General features: G+C 47.7%; 1 non-coding gene across 1 annotated transcript; it reads right to left on the reverse strand.

Annotated features, from left to right (window-relative positions):
• Nucleotides 1-3,236: 3,236 nt before the first annotated feature.
• Nucleotides 3,237-3,309, reverse strand: TRNAG-CCC. Its single transcript has one exon. It is a non-coding gene; the product is annotated as a tRNA-Gly (tRNA).
• Nucleotides 3,310-23,070: the final 19,761 nt, after the last annotated feature.

Raw genomic sequence — 23,070 nt, forward strand, 5'->3', positions numbered from 1 at the left:
AGAAGAAAGGGCTGTTTTCCTCCAGTTCTAGAGAGAACAGTTCCCAGGGAAGGATTCTGATTGCCTCAGCTTGCGTTACATACCCCTCTCAAGAACCACCAATCACAGTTGTCAAGGGGGAGGGGCAGGTGTCAAGAAGGGGTCCCAGATGGTCATGCATGATGGTGTCTATACGGCATGACTCTGGACATGCCACTTCATCTGTTTATGTTATAGTCTCAACATCTGCTAAGTAGGGTTTGAATGCCTTTTGCACTGAGTTGTTACAACTATTAAATTAGGCAATATCTGTAAAGCAAAATGTTTAGCTACATGAAAATCTATTAAGATCCTTACTGCTACAAATACATACAACTCATCTCAAACTGGCCTTTTAAAAAGAGTAATATATGATCGGAAAGTCTCAAGGCCCACTCTTCATTTCTGATTCTCTTGGTCTTTGGATGATGTCATCCACAAAAAGGCTTTCCTCGTAAGAGCAAAACAGTTGCAGCTGTTCCAGATCTCATGTTCAAAACTCACACAGTCCACAAAGGAAGAGTGTCTTCCTCCCCACATTACAAGCAAGAGTCTTGGCATTCACTTTGATTGGACTGTGGTCACATGCCCACCCCTGAACCAACCAGTGTCCAGGAAAATGAAATGAGCTAATTAGCTTCAGCCAATCAAAATCCACCTTCAGTGTTTGGGGCTGGAGTCAGTCTCCCAGGAACACAAGAGAGGTAGAATGAAAATCAGGTCCTGTGGAAAAGAGGGAAAGAGAAAAGTACTGCTATAGGCCAAGGTCAACTCATCTGCCAGATCCAGTCCACTGCCTGCTTTTGTAAACAAAGTTTTATTGAAACAGACCGACAATCATTGACCTACATGTTGTCTGACTGCTTTTGTGTTACAGCAGCAGGAGTAAGCAATTGCCACAGAGCCTAAAATATTTGCAATCACCTGCAAAGCCTAAAATACTTAACTATCAGACCCCTTATAGAAAAAAATTCGCAGACCCCTGCATATAAGCAATTACATTGCAATAGTACTTTAAAAATATATTCCTTTAACTGCCCCCACACCCCCACCCTATCCCTTCTGTTTGGAGCAACATGATGGCAAGCCAGCAGAGTAGGCATCTGTAGGCAGGAGAATCCTCCCAGGGTCCATCAACTCACACCCCATTGCCGGTGACTAAACGCAGAAGCCTGTGAATTCAAATCAGGTGGAGGACTGGGTTGAGAAGAGCCTTCAGAGCTGCTGGAGCGTGAGGGCTCTGACTCCATTCATTACCCATCTCGGAACTTCACCATTCGAAGATCAACAGCGTGCAGCCTGGATGGTGCTGGCAGCCCAGGAGCTGCGGGTTCTGATTTTTCCCCTGTGATAAATGGGGAGCAATCTCCAGGAGCTCTAGCCTGGAAGACAGCCCTAGTTAAATTACTTTATCGCCCAGCTGAGAGATGGCCAGCCTGCAGGAGATGTACTCGGGCAGCATGCTAACTAGAGTCAGTATCAGCACCCAGGCGCTTCCTCGGAGCAACGGAACCCTCCCTCCTCCTGCCCTGTGAAGAGCAGAAGAACTCCACCCTGGGAGGGGCCTGGAGGAGCTACACTTCCAGGCCGCTTGGATGGCAAAGAAGACTGGGGGTCTGCATAGTCAGTGCTCGCCTCACATGCACACGTCCTGCAAGATCACTGCCTGCAAGCTTGTCGAGTGGCAGAGAACTTGAACTTCATGGCACCCTTGCAGACACCCAAAGTGCAGGTCCATAGAGCTTAGAAGAAAGCTCTAGTGCTGTGGCTAAGTGCACAGGCATCAGAGAGAAGCAGGACAGGGTTCAAAACCCAGCTCCTCAATTTGCTACCTATCGTGGGCAAATGTCTCTGGCTGGGATCCCACAGAAACTTATTCCGAGACAAGGGGGTCAAGTGCAAGTAGCTGATTTGGAAGGTGACCTCTTGAAGCACCAGCCAGGGGCTGGGGAAGAGAAGGAACCAACGCAGGGTGAGTATCAAGGAAGCCATCAAGGGATCTCGTCCAGAGAGCAAATGGTAGCTCATCTAAGGAGCAGGAGGGCCAGGGGACTTATCCTATGGGTCTTTATTTGAGAGCTGCCCCCTGGGGGCACTCCTTCCCTGGCACCGCTGGCCTGTTGGGCCTGTGGTCGCTGGAGTCCTGCGAGAGCCTTCAGGCAAAGAGGTGCCACGCTGGGGGTTGGAAGACTGGTCCAGGAAATGGTAAGACCCAAGGGGTAGGTGCAAAGGGGCACCAGCAACTTTTGCTGCAGCAAGCAACCTAACCTCTCTGAGACTCAGCTTCCTCATCTATAAAATGCAATAATATCTAATAGCCTGGGGTTGCTTTGAGGGATAAAGACAATACCATAAGTTAAAATATTCAACACAGCGCACTAGGAACCATTGAGTAAGTGATAGCTCTGTTTACAAGACCCAGCCTGCAAAATCAAATATACAGTCAATGCTGTGCTTGTGTTTTTAATCAACTCTGAGCCCCTTCCTGTAGAGTCAACAAGAAATTCGACCTCTGTATTTTGGGATGGTCCTTCCCTCTGTAAAGTTACATTAGAATCTGAGAGGCTTCACATGGGGCTCAGGAAACAAAGGCCAGGCCTCTGGTCTGCAGTCCCCCACTGACCCTGACGGTCTGTCATCCAGCCCTTACAGAGCTGTTTAAGCTTGACTGTAGGAACCAAGAGCCCCGTATCCAGGGTCCATCTTTCTTCAGGGAACCCAAGCCATTCCACACCTCCCCATCCTGGCCCCCAGTGGGGCTCCAGCCATCGCCCCAGGATTCTGTGTAGGATCATGGCCCCTACAGAGCTCCAACCAGCCCCCTTCTGGTGTTGGGGAATCTCTCCCTTACTCTCTTCTGCCTTTTCCCCACATCTCAAAGTCACCCCTCTCCTCCCCCTTTTTGAGACATCAGCCAGGAGTGGCCAACTGGAGGATGAACAGAATGGACCAAGTTTCCTCTCTGAGATAACAAGTGCCTTCTTGGAATGAGCTGCCAGAATCATCTGAGCTGCCCATCCTGGACTTATAAATGGTGACGGGCTGTAATAGGAAGAGCATCACAGCCCAGCATTCTCCTACAGCATCCCTGAAATCTCTCGTCGGCCCAGTCCTCTGCCTGAGGTGGATTCACAGACTTTTAAATATGTATTTATTTGACGGTACCAAGGTCTTTAGTTGCAGCATGCAAGGCCTTTACTTGCAGCATGTGGATCTAGTTCCCTGACCAGGGATTGAACCCAGGCCCCCTGCATTGGGAGTGCAGAGTCTTAGCCACTGGACCACCAAGGAAGCTCATCACAGACTTTGTATGTAGGTCACTAGCTACAAGGTAGGTTTGACTCTCTCTGGGACAGTTCTGCCTGCACACGACTACTCTTGCGGTTTGTCACGGTGTCTAACAAGACACAGGAGAGAGAAATGGAAACAAACCACTTCTGAGCACCAGTACTAGCAGTCGTCACTCATAGGTTGTGAGAGTTGGACCATAAAAAGAAGGCTGAGCACCAAAGAACTGATGCTTTCAAATTGTGCTGGAGAAGACTCTTGAGAGTCCCTTAGACAGCAAGGAGATCAAACCAGTAAATCGTAAAGGAAGTCAACTCTGAATATTCACTGGAAGGACTGATGCTGAAGCTGAAGCTCCAGTACTTTGGCCACCTGATGCAAAGAGCTGACTCATTAGAAAAGACCCTGATGCTAGAAAGATTGAGGGCAAGAGAAGGGGGCGGCAGAGGATGAGATGGTTAGATAGCATCACTGACTCAATGGACATGAATTTGAGCAATCTCCAGGAGATAGTGAGGGACAGAGGAGCCTGGCGTGCTGCAGTCCATGGAGTTGCAAAGAGTCAGAAATGATTTAGCAGCTGAATAACAACAAACAGTAGCAGATGTCGTCTGTCTGCCTGTCTGTCTGTCTGCCCATTCTCTTTCCCCCTTTCCTCATAGTATCCACAGAGAAGAATTTACAAATAACTTTCATGATTATTTTCCTGTGCAAAACAAAACACAAATGAGTATCTCAATGAATTATACTGCCTCATAAAATTTTGTGCTAAATCCACTATCATCTTATACCAAATGCTGCTACAAGTCAGTAGCAAGAACCAGTGATCTAGCAGGAAAATGATGGAAGGAAAAGCCAAAACTATAAATTCTATTCATTCAGGATTTGGTTGTTTTTTTTTTCCCCTAAGAAGTGGAAACAAGTTGATTTTTGTAGAGGGGAGTGTCTTGTATTCAGTAAGAGCAGTCACATATGCCGTTCTAAAGACACCACCCTGCTTTGAGACAGAGATGTGTTATATCTCTGAGAGTGGCCAGATGCCTGGCTTCTCAAAACAAAGAAAATAATTTGTTTTCCCAAGAGAATGGGAGACTGATCCAGGAAAATATCCCCTTGCTTCATCTCCATCAAAAGTATCAAATGCATGAAAATTTAGTACGGATAATTTGCATCTGTTGGGGGCTTTCAGCATTTCAAAATGGTTTCACCTCAGCTGCTATATTATGCAAGACTGCTAGTGTCAGAAACCCAACTCAAAGTGATTAAGCTTTAAGGAGAATTTACTGTCTGGTATAACTTGGAAATTCAAGCATGGCTTGATCCAGGTACTCACAAAATACCATCAAGACTTGGTTCTTTTCTATTTGTTCCCTTAGGGAGGTATTTACCAGGGAAGAGGAGGTTCCCTGGTAGCTCAGTCAGTAAAGAATCTGCCTGCAGTGCAGGAGACCCGGGTTCAATCTCTGGATCGGGAAGATCCCCTGGAGAAGGGAATGGCAACCTACTCCAATATTCTTGCCTGGAAAGTCCTAGGGACAGAGGAGCCTGGTGGGCTACAGTCCATGGGGTCACAAGAGTCAGACACGACTTAGCGACAAAACCGCAACCACCTACCCCAGGATAAATGATAGCAGGAGCTCCTTGCTGTTTACAGTCCCACCAGCTAGGGGCCCAAGAAGAAAAAGAATGCCTGTATGTTAACTCTCTTAGAAGTCCTGGAATCCACTCTGATTGGACCAGCTCTGTGGTCACATGCCTTACCTGAACCAATCATTGTCCTGGGGGATACAATACATGCTCTGATTGGCCAGGCCTACCATTGTCTATCCAGGAACCTGGAATGGGGTTAATCCAAACCCCATTGATTAAGAGCAGAGATGGCTCCCCATGATAAATCAGAGTGATGTTTCCAGAAGAGAGGAAAGTTATGCCAGACAGGCTCCCCAGCTATCATCTGATTCTCAAGGAAATTGATGATTCCAAAAAATGATCTTTTGAACTTTCTCAAACTCAAAGTCATGTACACTTATTGTAATAGTTAATGTTATAGAAAGAGAAACTGAGGTTCAGAAGGATCAAACAACACCGAAATTCTCAGCCTGTCTGACACCAAAGTGGGGCTCCTTAAACCAGAGAGCAGATCTGCTTACTGCCTTTTCTTACAAAGACCATTTACAGGCCCAGGGGTCATTTTCAGGATCGTCCAAACTCTTCTACTGCGTGTATAAGCCAATGGAACTAGTGTTCTTCACCCCTCTCTCCCACAACCCAGGGAAAGCAAGTTTCAGGAGGCTGTTTACAGCCACCCACTGAGCCAGCAATTCTGTGTTGAGGCCAAAGCAGCAGAATCACCTGAGCACTTTGAAAGAAGGTGGACCCCTGAGCTCAGCCCCCCACACACACCTGTGAAATCAGGCTGTGACATCCAGCCTCCAAGATGGTCCCCTATGATCCCTGCCTCCCATGGATCCCTGGTGTTCACATCCTCGTGTGTCGTCCCCTTCTACCTTGAGCAGGCCTGACCTGTTATCTTAGTCTCCAACAGCTGCTACAACAAGAATACCATAGTAGATGTTCAGTCACTAAGTCGTGTCTGACTCTTTGCAACGTCATGGACTGCAGCACACCAGGCTCCTCTGTCCTCCACTGTCTCCCTGAGTTTGCTCAAATTCATGTCCATTGAGTCAGTGATGCTATCTAATCATCTCATCCTCTGCCATTCCCTTCTCCTCCTGCCCTCAATCTTTCCCAGAATCAGGGTCTTTTCCAATGAGTCTGCTCTTTGCATAGGGTGGCCAAAGTATTGGAGCTTCAGCTTCAGCATCAGTCCTTCCAATGAATATTCAGCATTGATTTCCTTTAGGGTTGACTGGTTTGATCTCCTTGCAGTCCAAGGAACTCTCAAGGGTCTTCTCCAGCACCACAGTTCAAAAGCATCAGTTCTTTGTAACAAACATTTCTTACAGTTCCAGAGGTTGGGAAGTCTAAGATCAAGGTGTCAGGGCTCTCTTCCTGAGTCATAGATGACCATCTTTTTTCTGTGTTGTCATCTGGCAGAAAAAAGCAAGGGAGTCCTCTGGGGTCCCTTATGCGAGACACTGATTCCGTCCGTGAGGGCTCCACTCTTATGCCCCAATCATTTTCTGAAGGCCTCACTTCTGTTACCAGCACATTGGGGATTAAGGTTTCAACATAGGACTTTGGGGTGGGACACAAACATTCAGTCCATAACATCTGTGTAACCAGTAGGCTATTGTGGAATTAATGGAGTGACTTCTGAGGCCAGGTCAGAAGAGACGTTGCAGCTTCTTCTGCCTTGCTGTCTCTTGGATCACTTATTCTAGAGGAAGTCAACCGCCATGTCTCAAGGATGCTCAAGCAGCCTTATGGAGGTTTCCCTGTGCTGAGACACTGAGTTCTGCTGAGATCCAGCACAGATGTGACAGCCGTGGGAGAGCCACCTTGGAAACAGGTCCTCCAGCCCTAGCCAAGCTCTGACCCACACCTTGACCACAGCCTCATGTGAGACCGAGAGCCAGGACCAACCAGCTCAGACACTCCCCAGTTCCTGACCCTCAAATACTATTCATTAAGTTTGGGTGTGACTTGTTCTGCAGCAGCAGACGGCTGCTGCACAAGGTAAAACCTGGGGATCTACATTTATAAAGCCTCCTGGGTGCGTGAGATGCACACTCCAGTCGTCTGGTCCTCAGTCCCCAAGTTCTAGGGAGCAAATGCCTGGAGAAGAAAACACACCCTGTCTCTCAGGGCAAATAAGCACGCCGAGACCTGGAGCCGCCCAGCTCTCAAGTTTGGGCCTTTTTCTCCCAGCCTGCAAGGCTACGTTCTGTGAACACAGTTGCCTTTCAGTCCTCTTTAGAATATGTAAGAGCTCTAGCTGCATCTTCAGCATTCGGGCTTTTAGCGCCTCCCCGAGAACCTCAGACTGGTAGTTTTCTTTTCTGCTCACCACCTGCTCACATCCAGAATTAAGAGACGGTCTTTCTCAAAGGTAAACTCCAGGCTCGTTCCCAGAAAGCAGAAAATGAGTGTAATGTCTTGCATGAAGGCTTTCCCAGCTTTGGTTTGTAAAAATGTGTGAGTTGACTCTACTCCAGGAACACTATTAAATATGCATTTATGTTTCATTAATTCAGCAATATTTACTGAGCACCTACCACATGCCAGACATTCCTGTAGGTGCTGAGGACGTGGGGCTGGAAAAAAAGAAGCCAAGCCTATAGGAATCACACTGGTGCACACGTGCATAGAAAAAAAAGCCTTAAAAATACTTTTTTAAGTGATAATGGTTACCCAGAGAATTGAGATTATAGCAGATCTTTATTTTTTTTACATTTTGTGTTGTTTATAATATTTGCATTTGGGAAAAAATAGATGGTTTGAAAGAAGGTAGTTGCGGGTGTATGCCCGTGTGAAAAGAATCCATTACAGAAGAAGATGCAGAGTCTGCTATTTGGGGTAAATATATACACTGTGTGTGTGCGTGTGTGTGTGTGTGTGTGTGTTGCTAATGTAGTTTTGGACTGGAGAAATTATAGAGGAATTTTATATTTAATTTTCTTTTTGCCCTTCCGTGTTTTCCAAGAGTTATCTGTTGAGCACACACAGTTTGTTATAAATAGGGGGGATGTTATTTAACAACCAGTACTTGCTACCTAACCCTAAGATCTTCTATCCCTTGGCTGACCAGAATCCCTGAAATTTCTCCAAGTCCCTCATATGATTCAGCATTGTGTTCACGGAGGCTCCCGTTAGAATGCTTAGGAGAAACAGCATCCTGAGCTCTTGTTACCTGTGAAAACAACATGAACAATGGAATGCAACACTGAGCTGCTGTTTTGGGGGAGGGAGGAGCTCTCCCCGGCTCGGGGAGGCAGGTAGGGCAGGCGATGGGCAAAGTCTGGACCAGTGTGGAATCCCAGTGGCGGATCAGGGCTCTCTGTTCTGACATTAGGAAGGAGGCAGCCAGATGAGGGATGGGAAGAGAGAAGTCCCCCACCTATCCACACCCCTCCACCTACTCCACCAGCACATCAGCTAACAGATATCCTGGGGACAACGTCAGAGCTAATGAACAGACTAAGGAACAACCCCCTTGCATTTACCTGTCAGAGGGTTTGTCTGTAGTGAACAGCTCTGCCGAAGTAGCAGCAGCTCCATCTGGTAGTAACATCACTGTCCCCCATCACAGCCTCCAGAGCTGGACGTCACAGCATCACCCATAACACTCATTCACCCCTCACTGTCTCATTCTAGCAGCAGAATTGTCAACCCAGAGGATGGAGAGGGGTCACAGGAGGGAACTCTGGCCCCTCATCTCCAGGCTGTCAGCTAGCCGTGGCCTGGACCAGCTGGAGCGGGGGCATGTTACTGTGTTGGGTGGCGAGACTGTTTCATGTTCAATACAAACCCCCCACGAGGAGGTATTCATTAGTTACTGACTCCATCGTCTGGGCTCCTGTTTTATTAGACTTTTAAAGACCATCGGAGAAAGGAGATACACAGGTCTAGAAATTTCACTCATCTTTCAATCATGCATCTAGTATCTTTTCCTAATACCAGGGACTGGGGTTCAGGTGCAAAATTCCCTGTAGATTTAGCAAGTTTGAGAACATCTTGAACTTTCAAGAACACACAGTCAGTTTTTGAATTGTGAAAATAAACACATGGCTGTTGTAATGTGCTGGAGGTTTAAAGAAAAAGTCAATAATCTCTCCCACTCCATTCTCCAAGCCCACTGCCGTGAAGTTACGAATGGTAACAGATTATTGTAGAGTTCCTTTCTCTGTGCCTGTTTTCCTTACCAAAAAAGGGATAATACTACACACATGATTCTCCAACGTGCCTGTTTTCACTTCATTTTGTATTAAGGAGGTTCCATCGGGGTGACACCGAGATTGACCTTGTCCTTTTCAACGGCTGCATAGTATTCCATGGTACGTGCGGTTGTGGTATTGTTTATTGGACAAGTCCCAGACTGATGGGCAGTTAGGATGTCTCCAGGTGAGGAGCAGATCCATTAAACATCCTTGGACATAATCATGATTTCATGGATGTTTAAAAAGAGGTTCCCCAGTTGGGACTGCTAAGTCCCAAGTGTACACAACCCACAGTGTCAGAGAGTTCCCTGATGCCCCCGCTCATGGGAACTTTCCCAGGGGCTCTGGTCAGTCGCCTCTAGTTAGAGACCCAGGTTTCATCCCTCGATCGGGAAGATCCCTTGGAAAAGGGAATGGCTTCCCACTCCATTATTCTTGTCTGGAGAATCCCATGGACAGAGGAGCCTGGTGGCTACAGTCCATGCGGTCACAAAGAGATGGACACGACTGAGCAACTAACACACACTGGTCAGTCACCCCTAGTTAGGGAACAAGATTGCCCTTCTTTCCCTCTCCCAACAAGGTTCCTAAGCCCCCTGCCTTCTCTTTAGGGTGCTGAAGAATTGCCAGAATAATTGTGTGGCAAATTATTCCCAAAAGATGGGTCAGAAAGTCAGTCTCCTCCCAGCCCGACCCCAACAAGGGCTGTTCAGCACTCAGCCGTGGCCCTCTCCTCCCTGGTCGTCATGCTGGAGGCTGCTCCCTCCCAGGCCCTTCTGCCCAAGACAGCCCTCAGAGCCATCTCCCCTCCCTCTGCCCCGTGTCCTCATCCGTCCCACACGTCAGTCCACTTTGGTGGCATCAGACAGGGGAGGAGAGGGCCTTCAGAACCACAGCGAGAGCAGGGAGGGAGGCGGGGGTGGGGGGCCGGCCAGCAAAGGGACGCGGGCTTGCTGCCACCATCCTGCCCCACTGCTTCCCAAGCTCCCCAAGTTCACATCACCTGAGCTCAAGTTATCCTCCAAGCCTCCCTCCGCCAGACATGAAGGTCGTGCATATTTCACAAGGGAGACACAGGGACCAAGGCGAGGCGGGGTCGTGATTCAGCCAGCATCCCTTAACAAGTCAGTAGCTGAGACAGGGCGACCTCCCAGACCTCCGACATCACAGTCTCCATTGCAGTCCGTTCCTCCTGCCCTCCTGGGAGTCTGAGGCACGGCAATATTAACCATGATAGAAAGGCTGATATTAAAACAGAACTGGGCCTAAATGAAGACAGACAGGTTCAAATCTATCACCCTTATGCCCCATCCAGTCAACCTGTCAGCAAGTCCTGTTGGCTGTTCCTTCAAAATGTACGGGGAATCCAGCTCTCCCTTTCCACTGAGACTACCTGGGGCCCAGGCATCGCGATCTCTGCAGCCGCCTCCTCCCTCTCTCCCAGCTTCCAGCCTGGCGTCTCCCCCAGCCAGCCGCTCCTTTTTGCATGGCAGCCAGAGTCCTCTGTTTAAAATATAAATGGGATCACGTGTCTCTCCCCTGCTTGGAGCCTCCAGCGAATGACTTCTGCTCACACTTAAAATAAAACCCTCATTTCTCACCCTGGTCTGCAGGGCAGGACTCATCTGCCTGCCCTCCACACCTCTCCCCTGCAGTACTTGCCTCGCTCACCCTGTGCTGCTTCCTGCTGTTGGAAACCCCCAGCTCTCCCCACCCCACCCCAGGGCCTTTGCTTGCTCTTCTCTCTCCCTGGAATTCCCAGCCCTCTCCTCTGCACCACCACCCCCTACACACACACACACAGGTGTCTGCCCAGCACGCTCTTTCTCCCCTTCAGGTTGCAACTCAGATATCACCTCCTCCAAGAGGTCCTCCTGGATTCACATAAAATCCCTCCCATCTTATCAGCTGGGTGACTCTCTCAAATAACTCTTTACCACTTAAAATTACCTTGTTTACCAGTCTGTTCGTTGATTGTCTTCCCAGTGCACCATCCAGATACTGCTAGGTTAAGGAGCAGGTCTATTTTGTCCAAGCACCCAGTACTTAGTAGGTGCTCCATAAAGACCTGAGAAGAAAGAACGGAAAGACTGGGCCCTGGAGAGAGGAAGAGAGAGAAAGGCAGACCCTTGTGGGCTCCACATGGTAACATCCATTGTTGTTGGGTTCAGTCGCTCAGTCGTGTCCGACTCTTTGTGACCCCATGGACTGCAGCACACCAGGCCTCCCTGTCCTTCACCAACTCCCGGAGTTTACCCAAACCCATGTCCACTGTGTCGGTGATGCCATCCAACCATCTCATCCTCTGTCACCCTCTTCTCCTCCTGCCCTCAGTCTTTCCCAGCATCAAGGTCTTTTCCAGTGAGTCGGCTCCTTGCATCAGGTGGCCAAAGTATTGGAGCTTCAGCTTCAGCATCAATTCTTCCAATGGCTATTCAGGGGGATTTCCTTTAGGATGGACATGCCTGTCACCAAACACCCAAGTAAGAGTCAGGTAACCAAATGGGCCAGCAGGCCCTGAAGCTGGTCCCACCCCTCCATCGACTGCACCCTAGTAGGGGTCGTTTGTCACTTGGCTTGGCCCCCCGGTGAGTCTGGTCCTGGCATATTTGGGACAATCAATACTTCTCCTAATGAGATGGATGGAGACTCAGCAGCCATTATCTCTTGGAAGCTTCTAGCATCACTGTGAATGCCTCTCTCTGAGTTGGGTTTGTGGCTCTTCCTTGACTCACATTACATGGCATTAATGAGAAGAACAGCCAGCGCTTATAGATTTCTGTCTCCCAGGGTCTGATCCTGTACTGAAATGCTTTAAACATGTCACAGCTCCATGACTGCACTGTAAGAGATGGACCATTTCATCCCCATTTTACAGATGGGGAAACTGGGGCTTCAGGTACTTCCTAACTAGTCCCAGGTCACAGAGCTGCTCAGTGGGTGAGTTGAGACCCAGGCAGGCTGAGTACAGAATCGGTACTTTCACCCACTACACGGGTACGTCCTGGCACTGGGGAGGCCATGGGCTGAGTGACATCTCCAGGACTCCCAGCTGGTCTCTGCCTTAATTACCTGACCCCAGAGCTTTGCGTCCTGGGGTCCACAGGTGGCCATGTCACAGTGAGCTGGGGTCCTGCTTTCCTGTGTCAGGAACCTCTTCCCTTTCCTCCACAAGGAGCAGGGACCCAGGTCCATCCAAGCGTGGTTCATTCCTGCAAACCCCATTCTATCCCTCCAGCAAGGAGAAGGCAGTATTGATTCTGCAGGCTCCAGGGATGGTAAATTCACCCCTGTCAGGCAGGCTCTGCCAGGCAGGGGTGCAAACAAAGCACTCCAGGACCTAAATCTAGTAAACCTGGGAGACTTGGCAGTGAGGATTGTTGCCGGGAGGGCGGGACTGGGGCCAGGAGAGATTTACGGGATGCCCGCAAGAGAGAGATGGGGGTGGCTTAGCTCATTCTTCTGCCAACCCCAGATTTACAGGCTCCAGACCTAGTTCACTGCCCCCCACGGGACCTCCGGGGCCTTTCAGCCTCTCCTCCTGGCCTTGGGACAATTCGTCACACAGAGAGGAAGCCGAGTGTCATGTATCATTGTGGGTGAGAGTGTGCCTGTGTGTGCTTGAATATGTGTGTGATTTGTGTGTCTTTCTGGTTGGCCTCAGTATGTTTGTGTATCTCTGTGTATGCATGCATTCGAGTTTCTATCTGTGGCTCCATCTTTCAAATATGTATCAGTATCCCTTAATTTTTTAAACAAATTTTCTGGCCAATCTTAGTTTCTCTAACCAGGGATTGAACCTGTGCCCCCTGCGTTGGAAGCGCAAAGTCTTAACCAATGGACAGCCAAGGAAGTCCTTGTATCCCTTTCAAACAATAGCCTACTGGGAATTTGCTACAAGATCCACATTCCCCTCCTCTAAGGAACATCCTGAAGCCTCATCTTTCCTTCCTTCTCCTCTGCTAACTTTAGCACAAATCTTGAAAGTTGTCTCTGGTTATATTTGGGGATAAATGAGAACCTGTGTTGTGACATGCCAAGAAAAGGAGCTGGGTGGTCCCAAGCCCCTAGCTGGTGAATACCCTTCTCCTTCCTTCCTGCTAGTTGGTTCTTGTTTAGAGCAAAGATGTTTAGATCCTGTGTCTATTGTCATTTTTTACAACCCATACAGCCCCTTGATTCTCTTTTCCCTGCTTGAATGACCTGGAAGCTACACAGTGAAATGGCAGCATTACAAAAATCAAAGCAGCCTGAGTCCTTGAACCATTGCACGGAAGACCACCACCCTGGAGGGCCAACAGACCCTCATCAGAATTTGGGGAGAAAAGATAAAACTGTGTTGCATTAAGCCCCAGCCCTTTCTGGGTTTGTTAGTTACTGTAGCCTTAATGAGCTTATCCTGACTAATACAACACCTAAATCATCTTATATATCCCTGCTGATAGGCACAGAAACACTTTGGGATATACTGGGCTTGACTTTTCCTGAGGTCCTGTTCATCTCTGAAACTTGAAGATCCTGACCTCTTCTGATGGCATAATCGTAATTATTCCCCCAGATCACAACCTTGGAGTCTCTGCAAACATAAACTGTCATCTTGACATTGCCACCCAACCTCTGGAGTCTAAAGAGATAAGTCTAAAGATGCTGTCAGGCCCTCCAAGAATGGCAAAGCATGACTCCAGAGGTTTTTTTGTTTTTGCTTTTGCTGTAACTGTGAGGCTTCTATATTTACTACCTCTGGACTGAGCCAACTTCGTGTCAGCCTGTGCTGGGTCAGTGTTCCAAAAGGAACCCAACCCAAACCCCTTCTTCACAGACACCTTTCTGTGATCCCAAATCCTCCTAACTATGGAGCCCACTTTGACATTAATCACAGCAGAGCCCTAGAAGGACTCTTAGGCTTCAAGCAAGCAGAGGTTCTTGAAGGGTTTATCCTGGCTTCTTGTCCAGTTGACCTGGATACACATGTCCCAGCTGGAGTGTTAGTGCATGCGTGCGTGCTCATCACTAAGTTGTGTGCACAGACATGGGTTCAAATCCCAGCTCTGGCATTTCCTAGCAGTGTGAGCTTTGACAGCCTCTCTGGACCTTGCATTCCTCATCTGCAAAATGTGGATAATAATAGTACCTCATAGGGTTGTCCTGAGGATATATAGAACAGTTCTCTAAGGGAATGTGAATAAGAGCAGCCCTTCGTGTAAACAGAGTAGGGAAACACACCTGTGTGCAAAAATTCTTTTCCTCCATCATCTGGCCAAGTGTCAGTCCTCCCATTGGCGTTGTTACTTTAAATTAGGATACTGCCTCCAGGAATAAACTTGACCTGAGGCAATAGCTTTTTGATTCATTATTGTTCTCAGGCTAAGATTGGCTTCTTAGACGTGTCATTGCCAGTGATGGGAGTGAGTGAGACAGGGGACTGGTGGATTTGGATGAGGGAGAGGAGAGTCAGTGCTTGGACACCGCTGGAGAAGTCCAGTCAAGTGATGAGAAATCCCACACACTGCAGAGAGACAGCATGAAGGTCATAGATGAGTCACTTCTCCACATGAGATCCCCATTTCCTCCTGAGTAAAACCCATGGGTTGTACATATTAAGGGTCTAAAGTGGCTGCCACAGTTTTAAATCATGATGGAAATGTGAAATGTTATCAATGCTATTGCCCTTTGTTTTGTTTTTTTTTGGCTGTACCGTGCAGCATACTGGATCTTAGTTCCCCAGCCAGGGATCGAACCTGTGCCCCCTGCAGTAGGAGCACAGAGTCCCAATCACTGGGCCACCAGGGAGGACCCTGTGATTGCCATTCACATTATTATGTAGCCTCCTTGTGAAAGTCCCTACAAAACGTCCCCTCCCTCCACGCTCTCCGTGCCATCTCCTCCCTGGAGCCCCACACTATGTGGCTGAATGAATGAAAAGCCTACACTCTCCAGTTTCCAGCATCCTCCTGGAATCATCATTTGTTCTCCACGAGGGTGGCTGTTAATTCCTCTGTAGGTGAGAGCCAGGCTTTCAGTTCCCCCCTCTGCTGTCATGGAAACCAGCGCCCTGGCAACTTGGCGTGGAAACAAGAACACTGTTTTTTTCTCTCACCAACGCAGAGGAAGGACTGGAACAACTTCAGGGCAGGCGGAGACCTTCACGTTGATTCAACCTCCTTTCGTAAAGGAACAGCAACCCAGAGGATGCCAACTGGGGAAATTTCTACAAGAAAACAAGAAAGTTAGTCCAGGACTGACTTCAGGACCATGGAAAGTTCCCTGGGGAGCTAAAGGTTGAGTTGAGAGGGAGGAGGAAAAATCAGGCCGGTTCCTATACCTTATCCTCAAGGGGGACAGTATGCTGTATTTAAGAATGCCAAACCACAGGGAGGAAACTTTATTGTTGATTTCACAGTTCCTCAGAGTGTGTCCCAAGGGCTGCATCATGCTGTACCTGGAGCCTCAGTCCTTCTAATACCTGAATCACTTTCTGCAGAGCAGAGCCCTGTATTGTGTATCTTAACATCCCCACCAAAAAAATAATTCTGATGTACATCAGGCTTGAAGCCAACTGATCTCACCCACATTTTGGGGGTGAGAAAATGGATTAGGCAAGATGATAGACATTTACCAAGTTTAAGAAAAACATAGTTTTTTTTTTTTTTTTTCTTTTGACTGCATGAGGCAGTGCATGTGATCCCCTAACCAGGGATTGAACCATGTGCCCCCTGCATTGGAAGCATCAGCATGAAGTCTTAACCACTGGACCACCAGGGAAGTCCCCATGTGCCAAGTTTAAACAGCAAGTTGGAACCAGAACTGGACCCATGTCTCCCCACTCCAAGATTTCTCTAAATCCCCCAGCATCACTTTGGATCCTACCTCTGAGACCTGTGTTGGAGGCCCCAGAGTCACAGAGACAGCCGTGCCTTCGATCATCTCTGAGTTGTCTCCTATGATGCTTATTCTCCTTGGGAGAGGCAAACCATCTTGCTCCCCCATTCACATCCTTGGATCCTAACACACACAAATACTCAAAACATGTTGATGAATTAACTAATCAGTTCCTGGACTGATGAACCAATGAATCAGTGCTGTTCACCAATGCAGGGTGATATCTCTTAGTGGAGCTATAATAATAACTCACATTTATTGAGCAAGTACCATGTGCCAGTTACAGGACTAAGAAACTGACATTCATTGGCTCATTGAGTTTGCGCAATAACCTGATGAGTCAGAAACTATTATCATTCCCCATTCGAAGATGAAGAAATGCAACTTGGAGAGGTTTAGTAGCTTACCCCCTGGGCACACAGCTCCTGTGGCAGAACTGGGATTCAGACCTAGGTGTGCTGGATTGAAAGGCTAAGTTCCAAGCCACATTCTCTGCCTGAACCCAGGAAAAGTAGCTTGTCCTTACAAGTGGCTCTTGGGTACCAGGAAGAAGGTTAAACGAAGCAAACAAACAAAAATTCATTCATCTGCGGTATGTTTGGTCAGTAGCCAGAGCCTCTGCTTGGGGTTTACCAAAGAGAGGTAAAATTCACCCATTCATTTGTTCATTCAGTCATTTCTTCATCCTGCAAATGCTTGTTGCCATTGTTGTTGAGGCACAAAGTCGTGTCCAATTCTTTGACACCCATGGACTGCAGCACACCAGGCTTCCCTGTCTCCCGGAGTTTGCTCACACTCATGTCCATTGAGTCAGTGATGCCATCCAACCATCTCATCCTCTGTCGTCCCCTTCTCCTCCTGCCCTCAATCTTTCCCAGCATCAGGGTCTTTTCCAATGAGTCGGCTCCTTGCATCAGGTGGCCAAAGTATTGGAGCATCAGCTTTGGCACCAGTCCTCCCAATGAATATTCAAGGTTGATTTCCTTGAGGATTGACTGGTTTGATCTCCTCGCTCTCCAAGGGACTTTCAAGAGTCTTCTCCAGCACCACAGTTCAAAATGTTTGTTAGTTACCTGGTATGTGCCAGACCCTGTTCTAGACACTGGTGTACAGAATGGAGCAAGATAGACAAGGTCCGTGTTCTAGTTGAGGGAGATGATCAACGCATACTGAACTAACAAATAGGTATTAGAGTACCAGGCAGGGCTGAGTGCTCAGAAGAATACAGCAGGCTCAGGAGCTAGAGAGTGACAGGTGCTGCTGCTGCTGCTGCTGCTAAGTCGCTTCAGTCGTGTCCAACTCTATGCGACCCCATAGATGGCAGCCCACCACACTCCCCCATCCCTGGGATTCTCCAGGCAAGAACGCTGGAGTGGGTTGCCATTTCCTTCTCCAATGCATGAAAGTGAAAAGTGAAAGTGAAGTTGATCAGTCGTGTCCAACTCTTTGCAACCCCATGGACTGCAGCCTTCCAGGCTCCTCCGTCCATGGGATTTTCCAGGCAAGAGTACTGGAGTGGGGTGCCATCACTCTCCGAAAGAGTGACAGGGCACACAGGAAAACAGCAGAGTGCCGTTGACACAGAGCAGCTGTGTCTACAAGAACCCAAACCACCAGCTGAAACATAACATGTCAGGCAACCCACTGTTTGGCGTCAAAACCACCAAACCTTCTGAGTGATCTTCTCCACTGGCCTGATCTATGTTGTCTTATTTTTCTCCTCTCTTTTAACACAATTGTCCCTGGGTAGATAGGAATAGAACCTGAGGGCTGGAGGCTATGACTGACGCTCCGTTCCCTGGCCCAGCCTGGGGCTTTCTTCTGGTGGAGACTGTGGCTCTTTGAACAGTGAGGATTGGGAGGAATGCCCGCTAAAGTCTCAGAAGGAAGAACAGATGCCTGGCTGTTGACAGCTGTGTTAGCTTTGGGGCTCTCTGGACGCAGGTAACAGAGGCCTTGAACATCTAACACTAGGAATGAAGGGGGCTTGGGTATAAGGATACGGAAGTGTTTCAAGGAACCCAAGGCGGGACACGCCAGGACCCAGGGGAGGCAGGAAGCCCTCTGGATGTCCAGATCTCAGGCTGTTTCTCTCTTGGCCCCTGGGCCACCCAGTTTGTGTGATGGAAGAGCAGATAGCTGCCTACAGCTCCTGAGTTTTCTAGTTTTGCTCAAAGTCATCCTCTGACACTGGACCTTCTTAGTCCTGATGCCAAAATCCCAGGGAAGCTTCATGCTTTAATTGGCCCATCTGGAACTAGGGGTGCCCCACCTCCTTTGGCCTGCTGGCTCTGCCCAGAGAAGGTAGAACTTCATTGAATAAATATGGCTACTTCGTTCAGTCATGTCCGACTCTTTGTGATCCCAGGGACTGTAGCCTGCCAGGCTTCTCTGTTAATGGAATTCTCCAGTCAAGAATACTGGAGTAGGTAGCCATTCCCTTCTTTAGGGGATCTTCCTGACCCAGGGATTGAACCCAGGTCTCCTGCATTGCAGTCAGATTCTTTACCATCTGAGTCACTAGGGCACTAGGGAAGGATACATATCCAAGGGATCCTGTGCATCAGAGGACCAGCGGGGGAAGTGGTTTTCAGGAAAAACGGTATCACAATCAGAAGCTATGCAGAATCTCATGCCCTTGCCATGACAGTGATACATCCTGGAGCCTAGAAACAGAGAAAATGTGTATTGTGAGGGTTGAGTGACATGGTCAGGGAAGAGTATGTTGTCGGTCCTATGTGGAAGCTAGTGATGGGGGTGGGAGAGTTCAGCTAAACCCACGAACTCTGAAAAGTACCCAAAACTCCACTCAGGAGTCATTGAAATGGCCTCCATAAAGCTGTGAGGCAGAATTATAGATCATCATTTTAATTGAGTAAAATTGGCTATACATTAATATTCATGATTATTAGCGCAGCTAATTTTCCTCTTTATAGAAAGTGAGTGGGGGATCATATCAGCTGCTACTTGCTTTCCCTCCCCTAGATTTCTGCGGGGGAGGTGAAACAGAATAAAAAGCAAGGCTCTTGGAACCAGCCATCAGTTTCTGAACACTGGGTAATTATGAAGGATTTTTAATTACTTTGACCTCTTAGCAGGGGCTATAGAGAAGCATCTTATGAATATAAAAGACAGGCTCCCATGAGCCTCTTGGATGGGCTCCTTTGGCCAGATCAAAGCAGGTTGTCTCAGTGGGAGCAGGCCCCATCTATTCTTCTGTCCTGTCGACCTACTAAGGGTGATCATAACAACAGCAACAATAATAATTGCCGTCAGATCCTAAGCAGGACGAGGAGGGCATTAGCATGAGGTTAGGGTGACCAGGACATCCGTACAAAGTAGGCTGTAATGGGAGAATTGTTTTGTTAATCAAACAATACATTGAGGATAAGAGCAGTCAGATTTCTCACCACCAGAGAAGAAAGTTACAAATACAGAGAGAGAAAACCAGCGTGCACTCCACAGTGATGGGTTAGAATCAGAGGCATTAATGTGACTTTACGGTTTTCAATACATAGGGAAAAAATCTAGAAACACAGGTGTACGCAGACATGTACACACGTATATGCATGTGTCTAGAATTTGGGTTTGATTTTAAATCAACGCAAAAATCATTTATTCTTGGCTGTGCTGGGTCTTCCTTGCTGCATGTGGGCTTTCTCTATCACGGCAAGTGGGGGCTGCTCCCTAGTTGTGGAGACCGGGGCTACTCTCTAGTTGCAACATGTGGGCTTCTTCTTGCAGTGGCTGCTCTTGTAGACACAGGCTCGAGGGTGAACAGCCTCTGTAGTCTCTTACATCTCCTGAATTGGCAGGAAGGTTCTTTAATGCTAATGAAAACAGCTCAGTTTGCTAACTATTTCTTGAGTGAGGGATATGGAGTATGTATCCCCTACCGCTGACAAGTCATCCATTGAGGGATGCTCCCCTGGTGTCAGTCTGAGGCACATGGAATTTCCCGGACCAGGAACCAAACCCATGTCCCCTGCATTGGCAGATGAGTTCGCAACCACTTGACCACCAGGGAAGCCCCGATTCCTATTTTAAAGGGAACTCCTAACTGTAGAGAGAGATTAGATGGGGCAAAAAGAGCAAAGATAGGGGCCAAAGAGCAAGTAAGGAGCATAGCCAGTGGCCTCCTTGCCTCCAAGATCTGTCTGACCTGTCTTGTCGCTTGAAGCTGGCACTCCAAAGTACCCCCCTCCATCTCTCCACACTTGCCATGTTTGGCCCAACTTCCCACCAGCTCCTGCATCCCTGCTTGAGCTTTCTCTGGCTGCCCTCAGCAAGTCAGCAGTGTCTGGAATTAATGCTGCCATGACACCAGGAGAGCATCCCTCAGTGGATGACTTGTTAGTGGTAGGGGACACATACCCCAGCTCCCTCACTCAAGAAATATTTAGCAAACTGAGCTGTTCCATTAGCAGTAAAGAACCCTCCTGCCAATTCAGGAGATGTAAGAGACTCAGATTCGATCCCTGGATCGGGAAGATCTCCTGGAGAAGGGCATGGAAACTCCAGTCCTCTTGCCTGGAGAATCCCATGGACAGAGGAACCTGGTGGGCTATAGTCCATGGGGTCGCAAAGAGTTGGACATGACGAGCACGTGAGCATGCATGCACACTACCTCATAGCCGCCTCTTGCAGCCTAGGTTACATTGAGGTTAAAGATGGCATGGGAGGAGGGTGGTGCTGGAACTAAATGAGATCTGGGTTCTATGCCCAGTTCTGCCACTTCATGGGAGACAGAAGCAAGAGGTGTCTAGGCTCCTCAAGCTGGAGCCAGGAAAGATCCTACCTTTTCTAAAATTACTAATTATTTTTGGCTGCACTGGGTCTTCATTGCTGCATGATGGTTTTCTCTGGTTGTGGCGAGAGAGGGCTACTCTCCAGATGTGGTGCCCATTGCTTTTGTGGTGGCTTCTCTTGTTGCAGAACGCAGGCTCTAGGGTGCGTGGGCTTCAGTCGCTGCAGCACGCAGGCTCAGTAATTGTGGTCCATGGGTATTGTTGTCCCGTAGCATGTGGAATCTTCCCAGACCAGGGATCAAACCCAGGTCCCCTGCATTGGCAGGTGGATTCTTAACCACTGGACCACCAGGGAAGTTCAACCTTCCCTTTTTCTGTTATTTTAGTGTCTTCCATCATAAGCCTCCCTGACAGTTGACACCAGAGTTACCCAACAGAACCTTCTGCAGTGATGGAGATGCAATGGATCTTGTGCTGCCCAGTATGGGAGCCACTAACCACACACGTGGCTAGTGGACACTTAAAATGTGGCTAGAGCAGCCGGCTGACTCAAGTTTTCATTTTATTCCCTTTTACCATTCAGGTATGACCTAAATCAAATCCTTTATGAATATACAATGGAAGTGAGAAATAGATTTAAGGGACTAGATCTGATAGAGTGCCTGATGAACTATGGACGGAGGTTCATGACATTGTACAGGAGACAGGGATTAAGACCATCCCCAAGAAAAAGAAATGCAAAAAAGCAAAATGGCTCTCTGAGGAGGCCTTACAAATAGCTGTGAAAAGAAGAGAAGCAAAAAGCAAAGGAGAAAAGGAAAGATATACCCATTTGAATGCAGAGTTCCAAAGAATAGCAAGGAGAGATAAGAAAGCCTTCCTTAGTGATCAATGCAAAGAAATAGAGGAAAACAACAGAATGGGAAAGACTAGAGATATCTTCAAGAAAATTAGAGATACCAAGGGAACACTTCATGCAAAGATGGGCTCAATAAAGGACAGAAATGATACGAACCTAACAGAAGCAGAAGATATTAAGAAGAAGGGTCAAGAATACACAGAAGAGCTGTACAAAAAAGTTCTTCACGACCCAGATAGTCACAAAGGTATGATCACTCCCACTCACTTAGAGCTGGACATCCTGGAATGTGAAGTCAAGTGGGCCTTAGGAAGCATCACTATGAACAAAGCTAGTGGAGGCGATGGAATTCCAGTTGAACTATTTCAAATTCTAAAAGATGATGCTATGAAAGTGCTGCACTCAATATGTCAGCAAATTTGGAAAACTCAGCAGTGGCCACAGGACTGGAAAAGGTCAGTTTTCATTCCAATCCCAAAGAAAGACAATGCCAAAGAATGCTCAAACTACCGCACAATTGCACTCATCTCACACGCTCGTAAAGTAATGATCAAAGTTCTCCAAGCCAAGCTTCAGCAATATGTGAACCATGAACTTCCAGATGTTTAAGCTGGTTTTAGAAAAAGCAGAGAAACCAGAGATCAAATTGCCAACATTTGCTGGATCATCGAGAAAGCAAGAGAGTTCCAGAAAAAAACATCTATTTCTGCCTTATTGACTATGCCAAAGCCTTTGACTGTGTGGATCACAATAAACTGTGGAAAACTCTAAAAGAGACTGGAATACCAGACCACCTGACCTGCCTCTTGAGAAACCTGTATACAGGTCAGGAAGCAAGAGTTAGAACTGGACATGGAACAACAGACTGGTTCCAAATAGGAAAAGGAGTATGTCAAGGCTGTATATTGTCACCCTGCTTATTTAACTTATATGCAGAGTACATCATGAGAAATGCTGGACTGGAGGAAGCACAAGCTGGAATCAAGATTGCCAGGAGAAATATCAATAACCTCAGATACGCAGATGATACCACCCTTGTGGCAGAAAGTGAAGAGGAACTAAAGAGCCTCTTGATGAAAGTGAAAGTGGAGAGTGAAAAAGTTGGCTTAAAGCTCAACATTCAGAAAACGAAGATCATGGCATCCAGTCCCATCACTTCATGGCAAATAGATGGGGAAACAGTGGAAACAGTGGCTGACTTTATTTTGGGGGGCTCCAAAATCACTGCAGATGGTGACTGCAGCCATGAAATTAAAAGACGCTTACTCCTTGGAAGGAAAGTTATGACCAACCTAGACAGCATATTAAAAAGCAGAAACATTACTTTGCCAACAAAGGTCCATCTAGTCAAGGCTATGGTTTTTCCAGTAGTCATGTATGGATGTGAGAGTTGGACTATAAAGAAAACTGAGTGCCAAAGAATTGATGCTTTTGAACT

Source organism: Bubalus bubalis, chromosome 17 (assembly GCF_019923935.1).
Source record: "Bubalus bubalis isolate 160015118507 breed Murrah chromosome 17, NDDB_SH_1, whole genome shotgun sequence".
Taxonomy (NCBI): Eukaryota; Metazoa; Chordata; class Mammalia; order Artiodactyla; family Bovidae; genus Bubalus; species Bubalus bubalis.